This window comes from Chanos chanos, chromosome 12 (genome assembly GCF_902362185.1).
Source record: "Chanos chanos chromosome 12, fChaCha1.1, whole genome shotgun sequence".
Lineage (NCBI taxonomy): Eukaryota > Metazoa > Chordata > Actinopteri > Gonorynchiformes > Chanidae > Chanos > Chanos chanos.
Window position 1 is genome coordinate 19,890,785 of NC_044506.1, and position 15,706 is coordinate 19,906,490.

The window sequence follows — 15,706 nt, forward strand, 5'->3', positions numbered from 1 at the left end:
TGCCCCGTGTGAGGATCGAACTCACGACCTTCAGATTATGAGACTGACGCGCTACCTACTGCGCTAACGAGGCTGTAATCAGTCAATGGACAGTATACAAAAACAACATTTCCGACGGCCCCAGCTCTCCCACACGTCATCCCAGACTCTGTGCTACATGTCTCTAAAAAGTGTTGGAGCTCAGATCATGCTTCTCGCAAACCAGGGTTATCATGAAAAAAGCCGCCCAGCTGGATGACATGTGGCTGTAAGAAGCGTCAAAACCCGCAGATGAGTGCCATGTTGGAGCGCAACCATGCCAAAACCTAAGTGAATGGTCCAATGGCCACTTGTTGTCTGATGTGCAGGGTTAAACTTTTACCTCAGGTGTAGGTCTGTGTTAATGGGTCAGACAGCTTGTCTGAGGTACGGTAATCGGACTAAGGCTGAAGTGGCTGAAACATATGGGGAGGCGCAGGGCACATTTATGTGTGGAATGGCCTGAAAATTTCTTTAATGGCTTTGCCTTTCTCTTGTTTGAACTTATTTTCTTTCCACTGCTAAAACAGAAATATATCAGGAATCACACTTTCCCTTCCGGGCATTCTTCTCTAAACACATGCCACTTCTATATATTGCCTTGTCAGTCAGCAGTCTCCTCCTTGCTCCTGGATGGCATTTTGGACATAAAGTGCAGTATGTTTAAGTATGTTAAAAATTATGTGAGTAGACTAAGAGTGTGAGTAAATGACCATGTGTATGCTTGTTATCTTGCCTGCTACCAGCAAATAAAGTTCATAAACATTCACCATCCGGCGTGCTTAGTGTGCTTACTGCAACCAAGCAACCTAACAACCTGTTGCTCTTTCTCTCACATGCCATGCTTCTGCCATGAGGGCAGAGGTCTGAGAACAGCTACACCGCTTTAAGCAGCTGCATTACATTACAGATTGTCAGAGATAACTGGCTACCCAACATACTAAAGTGAACACTTTTTCGATCCAAAGGGCTACCAAAACATTTTCTATGTCATGTGGAAAACTCTTGTATGTTATTATTGTCAGTTTTTGATGAGATGTTGTGGACCATTTCACCCACCTGAAATCAATAGAGAGACACACATTCCATTTGTTCAGCAGCCTGAGGATTTCTTTATTGGGTTTTCCTTTCGCCCCTTGCCACAGCCGTAACTTCTCTTTTCCTAGTCCATTGCGTCCCACACACCCAAATCCAATCTCTTCACTGTAGCATCCTGCCAAGTTTCTAGCTTGAGCAGCAGGTCATTGGCCTTGAGCAAATGGCTTTCTCTGGGTGCCGCGTAGCTTGTGACCTCATGATTACGCCCACAGCCTCCCGACAGCGTGGAGGTTGATAGTCTAGGTGGCCCCCGTGCCATGGAAGATCTTTCTTTGCAAGACTGAAGTGCAGCAAGGGAGAGGCTTGGCAGCAGTGCTATTCAAACCCAGGTGGCCTGAGAGATTGCAGTCTTGCAGTCTTAAACTGCTTTGCCCATGCTACCACGCTGATGCTTCTCCTGTTAACGTTCACACATGTTCTTTTAGGAGGAGAGGTAACAAATAGATGACATTTTGCCAGGACAATGAAAGACAATGGCAGATTCAAACCCACGCCCCCGAAGACACTGGAGCCGAAGTCCAGCACTTTTGACCGCTCGGCCACGCTACCTCCCACCTTTCCCCTTGAACAGCCAAGGAGTTTGCAATGGGGTCGGTAGGAGCCCCTGGGGGCCTAGGTGGAACCCTCTTTGGAGCCTTTGTCCACCTCTAACAAATCCTGAATGCCTTTTGAACCAAGATTTGATCCTGGGGGCTCCCTGGAACCTGCCATAGCAATCTTGTCCAGCTCTGGCACATTTTAAACGCTTTTCATATTCCATTAAATGGAATTAAATTACTGGCTTGCTTACATGTATTCTTGTGCTGTGTTAGTCAATATTAGCGTCATTCTTTCACTTGCAACCCTAGTTGTGTTAAATGGTCTTGGGAGACCCTCTCACTATCTGTGCACCAAAGTGTGATTATCAGACCCGGCCCATCACATAGGTGGTATAGGTGAATGCTTGAGGCACCGTCCATCCATGGGGCGCCCCAAATGAGGGAAGAAAAGAAAAATCAAAATTTTTAACTTTTATTATTTTTCACTAATACTATTTTCTCTATGTCATGACAAGTTGACAACTTAGATCACAGGGTGCCTCATGCTCTAGAATCTTTTATGACAACATTTGAGCTCTCATCATTGATACAGTCATTAGACCGCAGCTGTTAACGAATAAGTAGCCTGTCTTGTCTGTGTGATCAGTCTAGACCTGGGTGTAACCTCAAGAAAATGTCTATAATACAGCATGCACCGATTTTAAGTGACAAAACAAAGACAACTGACGTCAGAGCCGGATTTTTGTATCTTGTATGTGTATATTTTCACCATTGTTTTGGCACCCCCCTTCTCGTAGCGCCCCCATGCACTGCATATGTTGCATACCCCCTTTTTGTACCTCTGAATTCAAATATATACAGTGTATCATGAAAAAAAGACCAAAGCCCTCTGGTGCCCAGGGAAGAAAAAGAAGAAGAGAAGAGGGGGGAAAACGAGAAAAGACAGAGATAATGTGATGAGTGAATGGTTTATCTATTGCACAGCAGTTACCGTTGGAGCAATGAAACATGCATATGCCAAGTTTGAACCTTGACGTGGAGCTAAACACTCTTCTAAATCAAAGACCGCTTTTATAAATCTGAGCTTTGGTGTGGATTTGAGCGTACACACATTGTAAGATCAAGTCTGTGTGGAGGAACGTTTCATAAATTTGGAGAGTCAGGGATGTCGCGTGATAGAAATGGGCAAACGTTTTTTGTACAAAGCACCCAAGGTTGCTTTTGGCCTCGTTAGCGCAGTAGGTAGCGCGTCAGTCTCATAATCTGAAGGTCGTGAGTTCAATCCTCACACGGGGCATAACCTTTTAGCATAAACTCATTGAGATGGCTGCCCAACGGCTTGGTGACGTTACAAGGCTACCTCATGGCTTTCCAGAGGTGACTGAACCGTCGATAACAACCTTGGAACAAACCAGATACAGCATTGGTGGTATAGTGGTAAGCATAGCTGCCTTCCAAGCAGTTGACCTGGGTTCGATTCCCGGCCAACGCAGTACATCTTTATTCCCTGCACCCTTTGAGGCTTGTGTTTGGTAACTAACACCAGCGTTGGCAGCTCAGGGACAGTGGTGGTAATCACATGAATCACCAAAAAGGCCATCCTCATGAAGCAATTCTGGTACAAACATCTCAAGCTGGACACTGCACAAGGCTGGCCCTACTTGGCCTCTCACACTGCCTTTCTTGCCAGCGCAGGGGTCACTTTTGAGATTTTTCACAGTGTGGAACTCCTTGTACCTTTAGATTATGCTTTGCTGTTACGGCCGGGCACACCAACCACAACATAAAGGGGACACAGTCAGTTCGGCTCAAAGTCTGTTTTTTTTTTTATTGAACTGAAAAGCACGGAAAACATAACATAAGTCAGCGCAGCCTGCTCCAAAGTTTAACCGCCCGCCCTCTTCATGCCAGGCTTGGGGTGTATTTTTAGACAGGAGCAAAGCATGCCCAGGTGAGCCAGACAGGTAACTTAAAGGTGACTCCTACCTGCCTGGAAGAATAGAAAAGAAGAGAAATAAATAAGGCAAGTCACCAGCAGGGGAAAACACAATCAATGTCACTGTGCCATCTTAAGGGGCAGAGGAACACAACATTTGCACTGTGACCAATGTCACTTGAAAACACTTGGATATGGCCTTGTAGCTTTTCCCCGTCTTGTGAGCAGCAACAGTGTGCATCAAGAGGTCCTCACTAAGCTCTTTGGTTTTAGCCATGACTTGCAATTGATTAGAAACTGTCTAGAGAACATTGTAGAAATGACCAGGACCATTTGGAATGGTCAGGCTTGGGGAGTAACAGAATACATGGAACGGCATTACGTGACTAGGATACAAAAAAAAGCAAACTGTACTCTGTTAAAGTTACAGAAAAAAAGATGTAATCACAATGGTCTTGTCGCCCCAGGGAACATACAGTTAAACCCAAAGTTATTCATACCCATGCCAAATTGTGATTTATTGTGAATTTTTGGTTTCATTTGGCTGAAAATGACATAAACAAGTGACAAAAGATGGTAAGATATTATTCATACTCCTTTGAAACTGTCACAAATTTTTGAGAAAATGCAAGCGCCTATACCATTCCCAGGGTTGGGAGTGTTGTGAAGTGCTGTAATGTGTGCGCATGTGCATGGTAGGACATTGTTCTTTGTTATGTGATTGCGTTAGCAAGAACATATTGTCCTTCTATGGATAGTGGCAGGACGAGGTATTGTACTCCATTAAAAATTAATGGTTGGGGTTTTGTATTTTCGGTCGGTTTTCCCAACATTTCTACTTCTGCAGTTTTCACGATATTGATTCCATCGCAGTGCTAACAGGTCCGTCCTAATGCTGTGTAGTGTGCTTGTATAAGTTTTTTCTATTGCTGTTTTTAATCGTTTATTTTCTCATTAAAAATGAATGGGGAAGTTTTAGGTCTCAGCACAATGAGGGTTTGCACACAGCGGCAATCGATAGTTGTATTTAATGGCCTTTTGCTCCGTGAAGCGATTGATCATAGTTAGACTTACAGCACAAGCCAGTTATGAAATACAGGTTACAATATTTTAACAGGTGCATATATGTGTATATTTGTGTAGCTTTTGTTGTAATGCTTGTTTGACAATAATGTTTGGTATTTTGTAGGAACCTGTAGTGTGAGGCAAGCATTGACCCAAGGTCATGTAATGTATTTTTAAACAAATGTAATGGAACTACCTTAGTGTGTTTTGGTTTTAACAATACTTTTTGTTTTTTAGTTATTAATGTAATTGCTGAATGTACATAGCCTGACAGCAAAGCTCGTGAATTGCTGGGTAAACAACCTCATCTAGTCAGCACGTTGCTATCTGTGGCTGAGAACTGCTGGTTCTTTGCAAAAGGTATAGAGCTTTTCATAGGAATATTTGCCTATGATTGTTGACTGCTGTTTGTTTGATTGGTCCGCTCTTTTTTTTTTTTTTTTAATAGGAATATTTGCTTATGATTGTTGACTGCTGTTTGTTTGATTGGTCCACTCTTTTCTTTTTTTTCATTGCTGTTTTAAATTGCTTATTTTCCCATTGAAAATGAGTGAAGGAAGTTTTAGGTCTCACGTGGTATGACAAGGGTTTGCACACAGCAGCAGTCAATGGTTGGATTCAATGGTCTTTTGCCTCGTAAAGCAACTGAATCTATTAAGATTTACAGCACAAGCCAGTTATGAAATCTCATTCAAAAACTGATGCTGCGGTACAGTCACATTCACATTTTCTGGCAGAAATGCATCTAGAAATGCATCTCTAGTTTCAAAATGCATTTTAAAATTGTAATCCTGCTAATAATCCCCATTTTTACTAAATACATCGGTAATCTAATTACGTCTTTTTTTTCTGTAACTTTAACAGAGTACAGTTTGCTTTTTTTTGTATCCTAGTTACATAATGCCATTCCATGTATTCCGTTACTTCCCAAGCCTGACCACTCCAAATGGTCCTGGTCATTTCTACAATGTTCTAGAGCATTCTGATCAACTATAAATTGAGAACAGCTCATGCAGTAGCTCTCTAGACAGTTTCTAGTCAATTGCAAGTCATGGCTAAAACCAAAGAGCTTAGTGAGGACCTCTTGATGCACATTGTGGCTGCTCACAAGACGGGGAAAGGTGACAGTGGCCATATCCAAGTGTTTTCAAGTGACAGTGGCCACAATGCAAAGCATAATCTAAAGGTACAAGGAGTTCCACACTGTGAAAAATCTCAAAAGTGACCCCTGCGCTGGCAAGAAAGGCAGTGTGAGAGGCGAAGAAGGGCCAGCCTTGTGCAGTGTCCAGCTTGAGATGCTTGTACCAGTATTGCTTCAATTCATGAGGATGGCCTTTTTGGTGATTCATGTGATTACCACCACTGTCCCTGAGCTGCCAACGCTGGTGTTAGTTACCAAACACAAGCCTCAAAGGGTGAACGCAAAAATGTGCTGCGTTGGCCGGGAATCGAACCCGGGTCAACTGCTTGGAAGGCAGCTATGCTCACCACTATACCACCAACGCTGGAACTGGTATGTTCCAAGGTTGTTATTGACGGTTCAATCACCTCAGGAAAGCCATGAGGTAGACCTGAGAGCTGCAACCTCAAGGCCTTTTAACGTCACCAAGCCGTTGGGCAGCCATCTAGATGAGTTTATGTTAAAAGGTTATGCCCCGTGTGAGGATTGAACTCACGACTTTCAGATTATGAGACTGACGCGCTACCTACTGCGCTAACGAGGCCAAAATCTGCTTTGGGTGCTTTGTGCAAAAAAGGTTTGCCCATTTCTATCACGTGACATCCCTGACTCTGCGCTACACAGACTCCAGGGGCCAAATTTATGAAACGTTCCTCCACACAGATTTGATCTTACAATGTGTGTACACTCAAATCCACACCAAAGTTCAGATTTATAAAAGCGGTCTTTGACTTGGAGGAGTGTTTAGCTCCACGTCAAGGTTTAAACTTAAACTGCTATGCAATAGACAAACCATTCACTCATCACATTATCTCTGTCTTTTCTCGTTTTTCCCCCTCTTCTCTTCTTCTTTTTCTTCCCTGGGCACCAGAGGGCTTTGGTCTTTTTGTCATGATATACTGTATCATGAATTCAGAGGCACAAAAAGGGGGTATGCAACATATGCAGTGCATGGGGGCGCTGCGAGAAGGGGGGCGCCAAAACAATGGTGAAAATATACACATACAAGATACAAAAATCCGGCTCTGACGTCAGTTGTCTTTGTTTTGTCACTTAAAATCGGTGCATGCTGTATTATAGACATTTTCTTGAGGTTACACCCAGGTCTAGACTGATCACACAGACAAGACAGGCTACTTATTCGTTAACAGCTGCGGTCCAATGACTGTATCAATGATGAGAGTTCAAATGTTGTCATAAAAGATCCTAGAGCGCGAGGCACCCTGTGATCTAAGTTGTCAACTTGTCATGACATAGAGAAAATAGTATTAGTGAAAAATAATAAAAGTTAAAAATTTTGATTTTTCTTTTCTTCCCTCATTTGGGGCGCCCCATGGATGGACGGTGCCTCAAGCATTCACCTATACCACCTATGTGATGGGCCGGGTCTGATAATCATACTTTGGTGCACAGATAGTGAGAGGGTCTCCCAAGACCATTTAACACAACTAGGGTTGCAAGTGAAAGAATGACGCTAATATTGACTAACACGGCACAAGAATACATGTAAGCAAGCCAGTAATTTAATTCCATTTAATGGAATATGAAAAGCGTTCAAAATGTGCCAGAGCTGGACAAGATTGCTATGGCAGGTTCCAGGGAGCCCCCAGAATCAAATCTTGGTTCAAAAGGCATTCAGGATTCGTTAGAGGTGGACAAAGGCTCCAAAGAGGGTCCCACCTAGGCCCCCAGGGGCTCCTACCGACCCCATTGCAAACTGCCTGGCTGTTCAAGTGGGGTGGCGGGAGGTAGCGTGGCCGAGCGGTCAAAGGCGCTGGATTTCGGCGCCAGTCTCTTTGAGGACGTGGGTTTGAATCCCACCGCTGCCATTGTCTTTCATTGTCCTGGCAAAATGTCATCTGTCTATTTGTTACCTCTCCTCCTAAAAGAATGTATGTGACAGGAGAAGCATCAGCGTGGTAGCATGGGCAAAGCAGTTTAAGACTGCAATCTCTCAGGCTACCTGGGTTTGAATAGCACTGCTGCCAAGCCTCTCCCTTGCTGCACTTCAGTCTTGCAAAGAAAGATCTTCCATGGCACGGGGGCCACCTAGACTATCAACCTCCACGCTGTCGGGAGGCTGTGGGCGTAATCATGAGGTCACAAGCTACGCGGCACCCAGAGAAAGCCATTTGCTCAAGGCCAATGACCTGCTGCTCAAGCTAGAAACTTGGCAGGATGCTACAGTGAAGAGATTGGATTTGGGTGTGTGGGACGCAATGGACTAGGAAAAGAGAAGTTACGGCTGTGGCAAGGGGCGAAAGGAAAACCCAATAAAGAAATCCTCAGGCTGCTGAACAAATGGAATGTGTGTCTCTCTATTGATTTCAGGTGGGTGAAATGGTCCACAACATCTCATCAAAAACTGACAATAATAACATACAAGAGTTTTCCACATGACATAGAAAATGTTTTGGTAGCCCTTTGGATCGAAAAAGTGTTCACTTTAGTATGTTGGGTAGCCAGTTATCTCTGACAATCTGTAATGTAATGCAGCTGCTTAAAGCGGTGTAGCTGTTCTCAGACCTCTGCCCTCATGGCAGAAGCATGGCATGTGAGAGAAAGAGCAACAGGTTGTTAGGTTGCTTGGTTGCAGTAAGCACACTAAGCACGCCGGATGGTGAATGTTTATGAACTTTATTTGCTGGTAGCAGGCAAGATAACAAGCATACACATGGTCATTTACTCACACTCTTAGTCTACTCACATAATTTTTAACATACTTAAACATACTGCACTTTATGTCCAAAATGCCATCCAGGAGCAAGGAGGAGACTGCTGACTGACAAGGCAATATATAGAAGTGGCATGTGTTTAGAGAAGAATGCCCGGAAGGGAAAGTGTGATTCCTGATATATTTCTGTTTTAGCAGTGGAAAGAAAATAAGTTCAAACAAGAGAAAGGCAAAGCCATTAAAGAAATTTTCAGGCCATTCCACACATAAATGTGCCCTGCGCCTCCCCATATGTTTCAGCCACTTCAGCCTTAGTCCGATTACCGTACCTCAGACAAGCTGTCTGACCCATTAACACAGACCTACACCTGAGGTAAAAGTTTAACCCTGCACATCAGACAACAAGTGGCCATTGGACCATTCACTTAGGTTTTGGCATGGTTGCGCTCCAACATGGCACTCATCTGCGGGTTTTGACGCTTCTTACAGCCACATGTCATCCAGCTGGGCGGCTTTTTTCATGATAACCCTGGTTTGCGAGAAGCATGATCTGAGCTCCAACACTTTTTAGAGACATGTAGCACAGAGTCTGGGATGACGTGTGGGAGAGCTGGGGCCGTCGGAAATGTTGTTTTTGTATACTGTCCATTGACTGATTACAGCCTCGTTAGCGCAGTAGGTAGCGCGTCAGTCTCATAATCTGAAGGTCGTGAGTTCGATCCTCACACGGGGCACGGCATTTTAACCCATTTAGTTGGCTGTCCAAAGGCCTTGGTTAGAAGGCCATTTTGCCAGTTTCTTGAGGTGCTGGAAGCGACAATGACAGCCTCAGAGCTCACAGATCTCAGCGTTGGTGGTATAGTGGTGAGCATAGCCGCCTTCCAAGCAGTTGACCCGGGTTCGATTCCCGGCCAACGCCGTTCAGCTTTACTCCCAGGACCATTTGAGGCTTCTGTTTAGCATCCAACACCAGCTTAGGCAGGGTGGCAGTTATCACACTGGGGTTGTTCCCCCAGGGAATGCAGATCTGGTTTGCCAAGCTTGTAACGCACATCTGTCAGACAAAGTGGACTTTCGTGTAATGTGTTGACAATCACTTGATTTTTTGAATATTTAATATTCAGTGAAATGGCTGCTGTACTATATTGACATTATGGCTAAAAAACAAAACAGAAACCTTGCAAGCAGTTGACCTCTCCAAGTCCGCATCCAGGGCCTCCATTGGGGAATTTTCCACCGGGAAAGAGCACTGTTCCCCAGGTCAGCGTGGATGGGACCTTAAAGCCAGCATCTAAGGTCTTCAGCGGGGAACTTTTCCCTATTGACGAGCAGTATTCACTGGCTAAGTGTCTCTGGTATCAGGGGGCCTGGAGTTCAGGATCCAGGGCCTCCACTGGGCAGTCTTACAATTACATTACAATTACATTTACTCATTTAGTAGACAGTTTTATCTGGCCCGCCTGCCAGTTCCTTGAGGTACTGAAAGCGACAGGGACAGCCTCAGAGCTCAATGACTTGCAAGGTCAACTGGGTCACAAATAAAAGGCTTGCAAGGTCAACTGCTTGCAAGATTTTTGTTTTGCTTTTCTTATCATTGGTAGTATAATGGTGAGCATAGCTGCCTTCCAAGCAGTTGACCCAGGTTTGTTTCCCGGCCAACGCAGTTCATCTCTACTACCCTGAGTTTACGCAGACACTGGAACCGGGCTTTGAGCATGCCTATTGTCATCTCAACTCGGGCTCTAGTTCTACAGTGTGCCACATTGAAACGTTGTTGGGGGCCCAGCTCAGGGTCAGGGTAAGGGGTCAACAGAGAGGGCTGGCAGGGGTACCCTCTGTCATCAAACTCTCCTGTAATTATAGTAGATACATTGAGGGTGTTAAAATAGGAACAAATATCATTCCATTTCTAGGAAGCTTTACAAATCTGTTGCTCAGTGTACACTCACGATACATTCGGGCCACTTGGTGATGAAGTGTGCTGCGTCACATATGACTTTGACAGTGCAGAGAATGAGGGATATTAGTTGCAGTATATTGTGATGTATAGTCTTTGTAAGACAGTAGTCAGTGTACCTGCACATTAATGCTGTGGAACGACTACCTATTCACATAGTATCCTTCATTAACTGAAGGAGCAGTGATGGGGATGTGTGTTCCTTCGATGCAGCCGATGACATTGGGAAACCCTACAACATAAAAACTAACTACTGATCCCAGGCTGAGCTCGCAGCAGAATATCATGAATAGAATACAATTTAAAATATGGTCATTAACTGAATGATTTCTGCATCAGTCACCTGCAATCCTGTGGAACTCTTCTTTGATAGTCCTTACAGGTTTGTGCCCAGGAAATAATTTCGAATAATTTCGGCTTCAACGTCAATCGGGTTTGCGATGAAAGGACACGCCATTTTTGACAGCTGCTTCGGGTTCAGTCAGAGGGAGGAGTTAGGGAGAAACTTAGGGTTTGTTGAAGAAAACCTGCCAGCGAGCAGGTTAGGTTCACAGAGTCAGTTACTACGGTAACTGAGCCAGAGTTTGAGTTACCTCGCTTTCTGGAACGGAAAACCCAGAGTTTCCTTCGTCTCAGGGTTAACAAACTCAGAGTTTTCACTAAACCCGCTTTCTAAAATACCCCCTGGGGGGTGTTCCAGAAAGCGGGTTTAGTGAAAATTCGGAGTCAGTTAACTCAGAGTAAGTAGTAAACCTCCTAACAGAAGAGTCCTATGGCTTCATTCTCCTAGCAAAACAAAACCACCAGCTGTCATAAAACAGTGTATAAGTCATAAATCATCAGTAACATAACATAAACACATCTGGGTGGCTGCCCAACAGCTTGGTGCTGTTAAAAACTTCAAGGCTGCGGCTCTCATGTCTACCTCATGGGTTTCCTGAGGTGCATTGAAATTCGGCAAACAGAGGCAGACGGTTGCAAACAGTTTTGAATGGTTTTCCGTTTGCTTTGAGTTCACTGCGAACATTTGCAAACACACACAAATGGACTGAAGAGGCAAACAGACATGGATGCTGGACTAAGGGAATGTGTGCCCAGATAGGAGCTATCCCAGAAAATATACTTTGTGTTCGATTTTATTTAATCTTCTTACAACAGTTCAAGTGGTTGACTTGTCTACCTGTCAGTTACATTAACACTTTTTCTGAACGCGTCTTTTTTGTATGCTATCATTATCAATCCTTAGCGTCAGCTAAGCATTCGGATTGCTCATTGTGGTCATTAGTTTAGGATAACTCGCATAAGTTTTACAAATGTAATAACAGGAGTTCTGCTTCAGAGACAGGACATAGAACCATCCAAAAGGGCTGTTTTTCAAACATTCAAAATGCCTCAGAAGGCATTTTGTGTCAGAGGTTCATGGAAAGTGGATTTTTATGCCTCCGCAAGCCTCAGTGTGCCCTCTGCTGACCATTCTGAGCTTCACAGGAGAATAGATCAACATGTCATTGTCACTGGTACTGATTCAGGCTTCTAGGGGACCTTCTGTTTACACGATTATTTTAACACAGGATGCCAGTTATCTGTTGTAAAACTATATGTTAGACCTATAGATTATATTAATTCATTACTAGTTCATTCTCCTTTCAACACTAATTGCCATAATGCAAATGACTTTAATTTAACAAAAATTCCCTAAAAATTACTCTCATGTAAGAAAACTACAATATAACTGGATTTAACTTAAAATCATTGATATGCTAATCCCTTTACTTTTATGCACCGTAATTATTCAGATTTAAACTTTAATATAACCTAATATTTAACATAACCTAATAGCGCTATAATTTAAAATAGCATGTTTATATATCTGTGAATTTACATTACTCTAATATAACTTTAATTTTACGAAAACAAATAGATAACTTATTGTGAATAAATTGCTTTAATGTAACTTGAAATTTAATATAAATCAATGAACTTGAATACTTCAACTTAATATACATTTCTGTAACGTGTTATAAAAACAGATCAACTTTATCTTTGTCCTATTTCATTACAGTTTAGATTGTCCAGTTCCTAGTATTACTCATGACCCTTGTGCAAGTAAAGAAGTGTGATAGCCAGAGCCCTGCTGTTTCCTAAAGCCACCCATTGATGCTAGGAGACAGTAAAGTGTGACGACCTAGTCTCTAGTAATGCTCAGATACAACTAAATAATCTCAGCACAGGGCACAATGAAATTTACTGCTATGCCACATCATGAACACCTAAAACTGGTTGAAGTTACAAGTATTCAAGTATTTTTTCCAGTTTACAACTAATTTAATTTCAACTTAATGTAAATTACTTAGTTTTAACTGAGTAGAACGTAACTGTAATTTAAGAATTTGCTCCCAAATTATACAATGTAAATCTTACAGAATGTTCATTACTTTAATATAACTTTGCTTGTATATAATGCCCAGGCTGCAACCCAGGCTCCATAGACAGGTAAGATTTTCCATAATGGTGTGAACCAGTTGCTCCAGTCCTGTTTGTCCAAATGGAGATAATGACATTGTTACGGTTGAGGTCCTGAGAAACATCTGTAGCAGAGCTCCCTGTCTCCCAGGGCTGTAGTGCTTGAATCCAGACTCAAGACGCTTTTTCTGTTGTTTCAGACTTGTCTTGGACTCGTTGGTATTTGCACTCCGACTTGTCTCGGCCTTGGTCATTGGCCTCGCTGCCTCTAAAAATATATGTTGTCTTTTTTCTGTGTTGTTTCTGATAGGACAGACTCAAACATAACGCTCTGCTCTTGGTTCACAGGTTGAAAACTGAATGATGACTGTGCTGATTCGTCGCCAGTCTTCAGGGCCAGACGGCAGAGTCCTGGTCTGGGTCCTGGACTTAAAAGGCTCCTGGACATCACCTCAGGTGTTGCAGTCACAACTAATGCAGTCTGACACTGAGCATAAACCAATATGTGTTGTAAAACTCTAAACCTGCGCGTCAGAACCAAAAAGGCCACTGGGCCATTTGCTTGGGTTTTGAGCTGGTTGCACTCCAGTACAGCACTGATTGAATAGATTGGACACTTCATGGGGCAACATTACATCTACTTGGGCAGTGTTTTTCCTGATAACCTGGGGTTATGAAAAGCTTGGATTCGGCCTCAATGCTTCTGAAGACATGTAGTGCAGTGTGTGAGAGAGCTACTGCTGTGGGAAACACAGCTTGTGTATATGACCCATGAGAATTTTTCAGCCTCGTTAGCGCAGTAGGTAGCGCGTCAGTCTCATAATCTGAAGGTCGTGAGTTCGATCCTCACACGGGGCATAATCTTTTAAGCTGTTTAGTTGGCTGCCCAACTCCTTCTCAACACTGTGCGGCCTACCTGCCAGTTTCTAGAGGTGGTGGAACCATTTGTGGCAGCCAGCGTTGGTGGTATAGTGGTGAGCATAGCTGCCTTCCATGTCTTTAACCCCTGCACCCTTTGAGGCTTTTGTGTGGCAGTAAAAATTAAGCTCAATTTTCTTGCAGCGCTTTGTGACAACTCTAGATTTAGGCTATGTACACAGCAGACAATAGAAAACACCTTCTTTTTCAACACTATGGAGTCATTACTACGGACAGGTGAATGAACAGAACAGCAGCATCAACACTAGCATTTTCTACAAAATGGCCATTTAATGTTTTTTTCTTTGGACATCGTATCTATTCTTACATCCCATTTATGTTGTCTGATGACTAGAATAACCTTTTAGAAATAGTAATGTATAGATGTAAAGTTATACTTCAGGAGAGATTTCACCCTTTGTCTGTACTGACAGAGAATTCCCAGAGCCTGGAATGAAAACCACTAGGTCACTGTCCATGGGAATCCTGAATCTGCGAATTACATATATTGATCATTTTGATTGATTAAATAAATGCTCAGTCAGTCTCTCTGCCAGACAAACAGGATCATGTACAGTAGGATTATTAAAAGATCTATGGTCTCTAAAAGACCTGTGTTACTAGTTCAGTCCATCTTCTGAATAGTGAACTCTCTGAGGTCAGAAAATGATAAACGGATAGAGTAGGCATGATGACACACAGTATCGACCACTTTCAAACATCAAAGTATATACATGTTTACCATTGAGTGGTTCATGTACACCATAGCTGCCATAAAGCATTGTATAAGTCATAGATCATCAATACATGGAATAATGGAAAACAACTCATACACACACACACACACATACACAGTCTATTGGCATTGCTAATCTGTATCCCTAGGTGGCCTCTGTGACAAACCATCATGCTGGCCAAGTTCATGACCTTCTTTACTCTCAAACAGTAGGGTGGATTAACAATGGATCTGTTCTGACCTTTTGGAAAACTCATACGCTGTTCTGTTACTGAGTATGATTTGATGTTGAGGGAGAAATATGTTTTTTAGGAATGGGGCCAGTCTCACTGCAGTGATTAGGAAACCTCTGACTTTCCAAGGTCAACTAAGCTCTCTTGCACCAGCCTACAGTAGGCTAAGGTCATACAAACACATATACACATACACATTATGAAACTTATACTCAGGCTGTGGTATAATTTTAATTTAATCCTGTTTTGTTTTTGTATAAATACTCCTAGTTTTACCTTGTTCTGTTGTGTGGAACTGCATTGTCAATGTGTTGTGAAAACCCAGAGTCTGAATCCTGACCCTTTTAAGTGCCAAGAAGTCTTTTGTTCATTCTGTTTATTTCTAATAAGATGGAGAAAGCTGCACATGTATCCAGAATCTCCTCACTGTGACAGTACTGAGTTTAGCACAGCGTGGCTTGACTAGATTCCAAAATAATACATATGCTCCATTCCATCTTGGCTGTCTCACCACTTCATCTTCACTTTTATCGATATGTAACTGTTCCGTTACAATCAAGTTAATATGTTAGAAGTATTATTTTCGTTCTCTTAAGTAATTCTTTATGTGTGTCTGTATTTCGTTGCAGTCACTTCAAGAATTACTGGATGTTAGTGACAGGAAGTTATATTGCGTGACCAGCAATCAGGAAGTAAGTGAGCATGATACTGAGAGCTGTTGTTTTATTATATCTGAGATAATCCAGTGACATCTGCATACATCTCATGCCTTTGGTAGCATCGTGGGTATGTACTGATTGTTTTATTGTTATCTGTGGTCACAGATCATTATTTTTTGGGTTATATTCTGTGAGGTTGGATTCCAGAAATCTGCTAGTTACAAGTTACT

General features: G+C 42.8%; 8 non-coding genes across 8 annotated transcripts; 5 read left to right on the forward strand and 3 right to left on the reverse strand.

Annotated features, from left to right (window-relative positions):
- Positions 1-73, reverse strand: trnam-cau (transfer RNA methionine (anticodon CAU)). The gene has a single exon. It is a non-coding gene; the product is annotated as a tRNA-Met (tRNA).
- A 2,806-nt stretch (positions 74-2,879) lies between these two features.
- trnam-cau (transfer RNA methionine (anticodon CAU)) lies at positions 2,880-2,952 on the forward strand. Its single transcript has one exon. It is a non-coding gene; the product is annotated as a tRNA-Met (tRNA).
- A 123-nt stretch (positions 2,953-3,075) lies between these two features.
- Positions 3,076-3,147, forward strand: trnag-ucc (transfer RNA glycine (anticodon UCC)). Its single transcript has one exon. It is a non-coding gene; the product is annotated as a tRNA-Gly (tRNA).
- A 2,942-nt stretch (positions 3,148-6,089) lies between these two features.
- On the reverse strand, positions 6,090-6,161 carry trnag-ucc (transfer RNA glycine (anticodon UCC)). Its single transcript has one exon. It is a non-coding gene; the product is annotated as a tRNA-Gly (tRNA).
- Positions 6,162-6,307: 146 nt separating this feature from the next.
- On the reverse strand, positions 6,308-6,380 carry trnam-cau (transfer RNA methionine (anticodon CAU)). Its single transcript has one exon. It is a non-coding gene; the product is annotated as a tRNA-Met (tRNA).
- A 2,791-nt stretch (positions 6,381-9,171) lies between these two features.
- Positions 9,172-9,244, forward strand: trnam-cau (transfer RNA methionine (anticodon CAU)). Its single transcript has one exon. It is a non-coding gene; the product is annotated as a tRNA-Met (tRNA).
- A 113-nt stretch (positions 9,245-9,357) lies between these two features.
- trnag-ucc (transfer RNA glycine (anticodon UCC)) lies at positions 9,358-9,429 on the forward strand. The gene has a single exon. It is a non-coding gene; the product is annotated as a tRNA-Gly (tRNA).
- Positions 9,430-13,715: 4,286 nt separating this feature from the next.
- On the forward strand, positions 13,716-13,788 carry trnam-cau (transfer RNA methionine (anticodon CAU)). The gene has a single exon. It is a non-coding gene; the product is annotated as a tRNA-Met (tRNA).
- Positions 13,789-15,706: the final 1,918 nt, after the last annotated feature.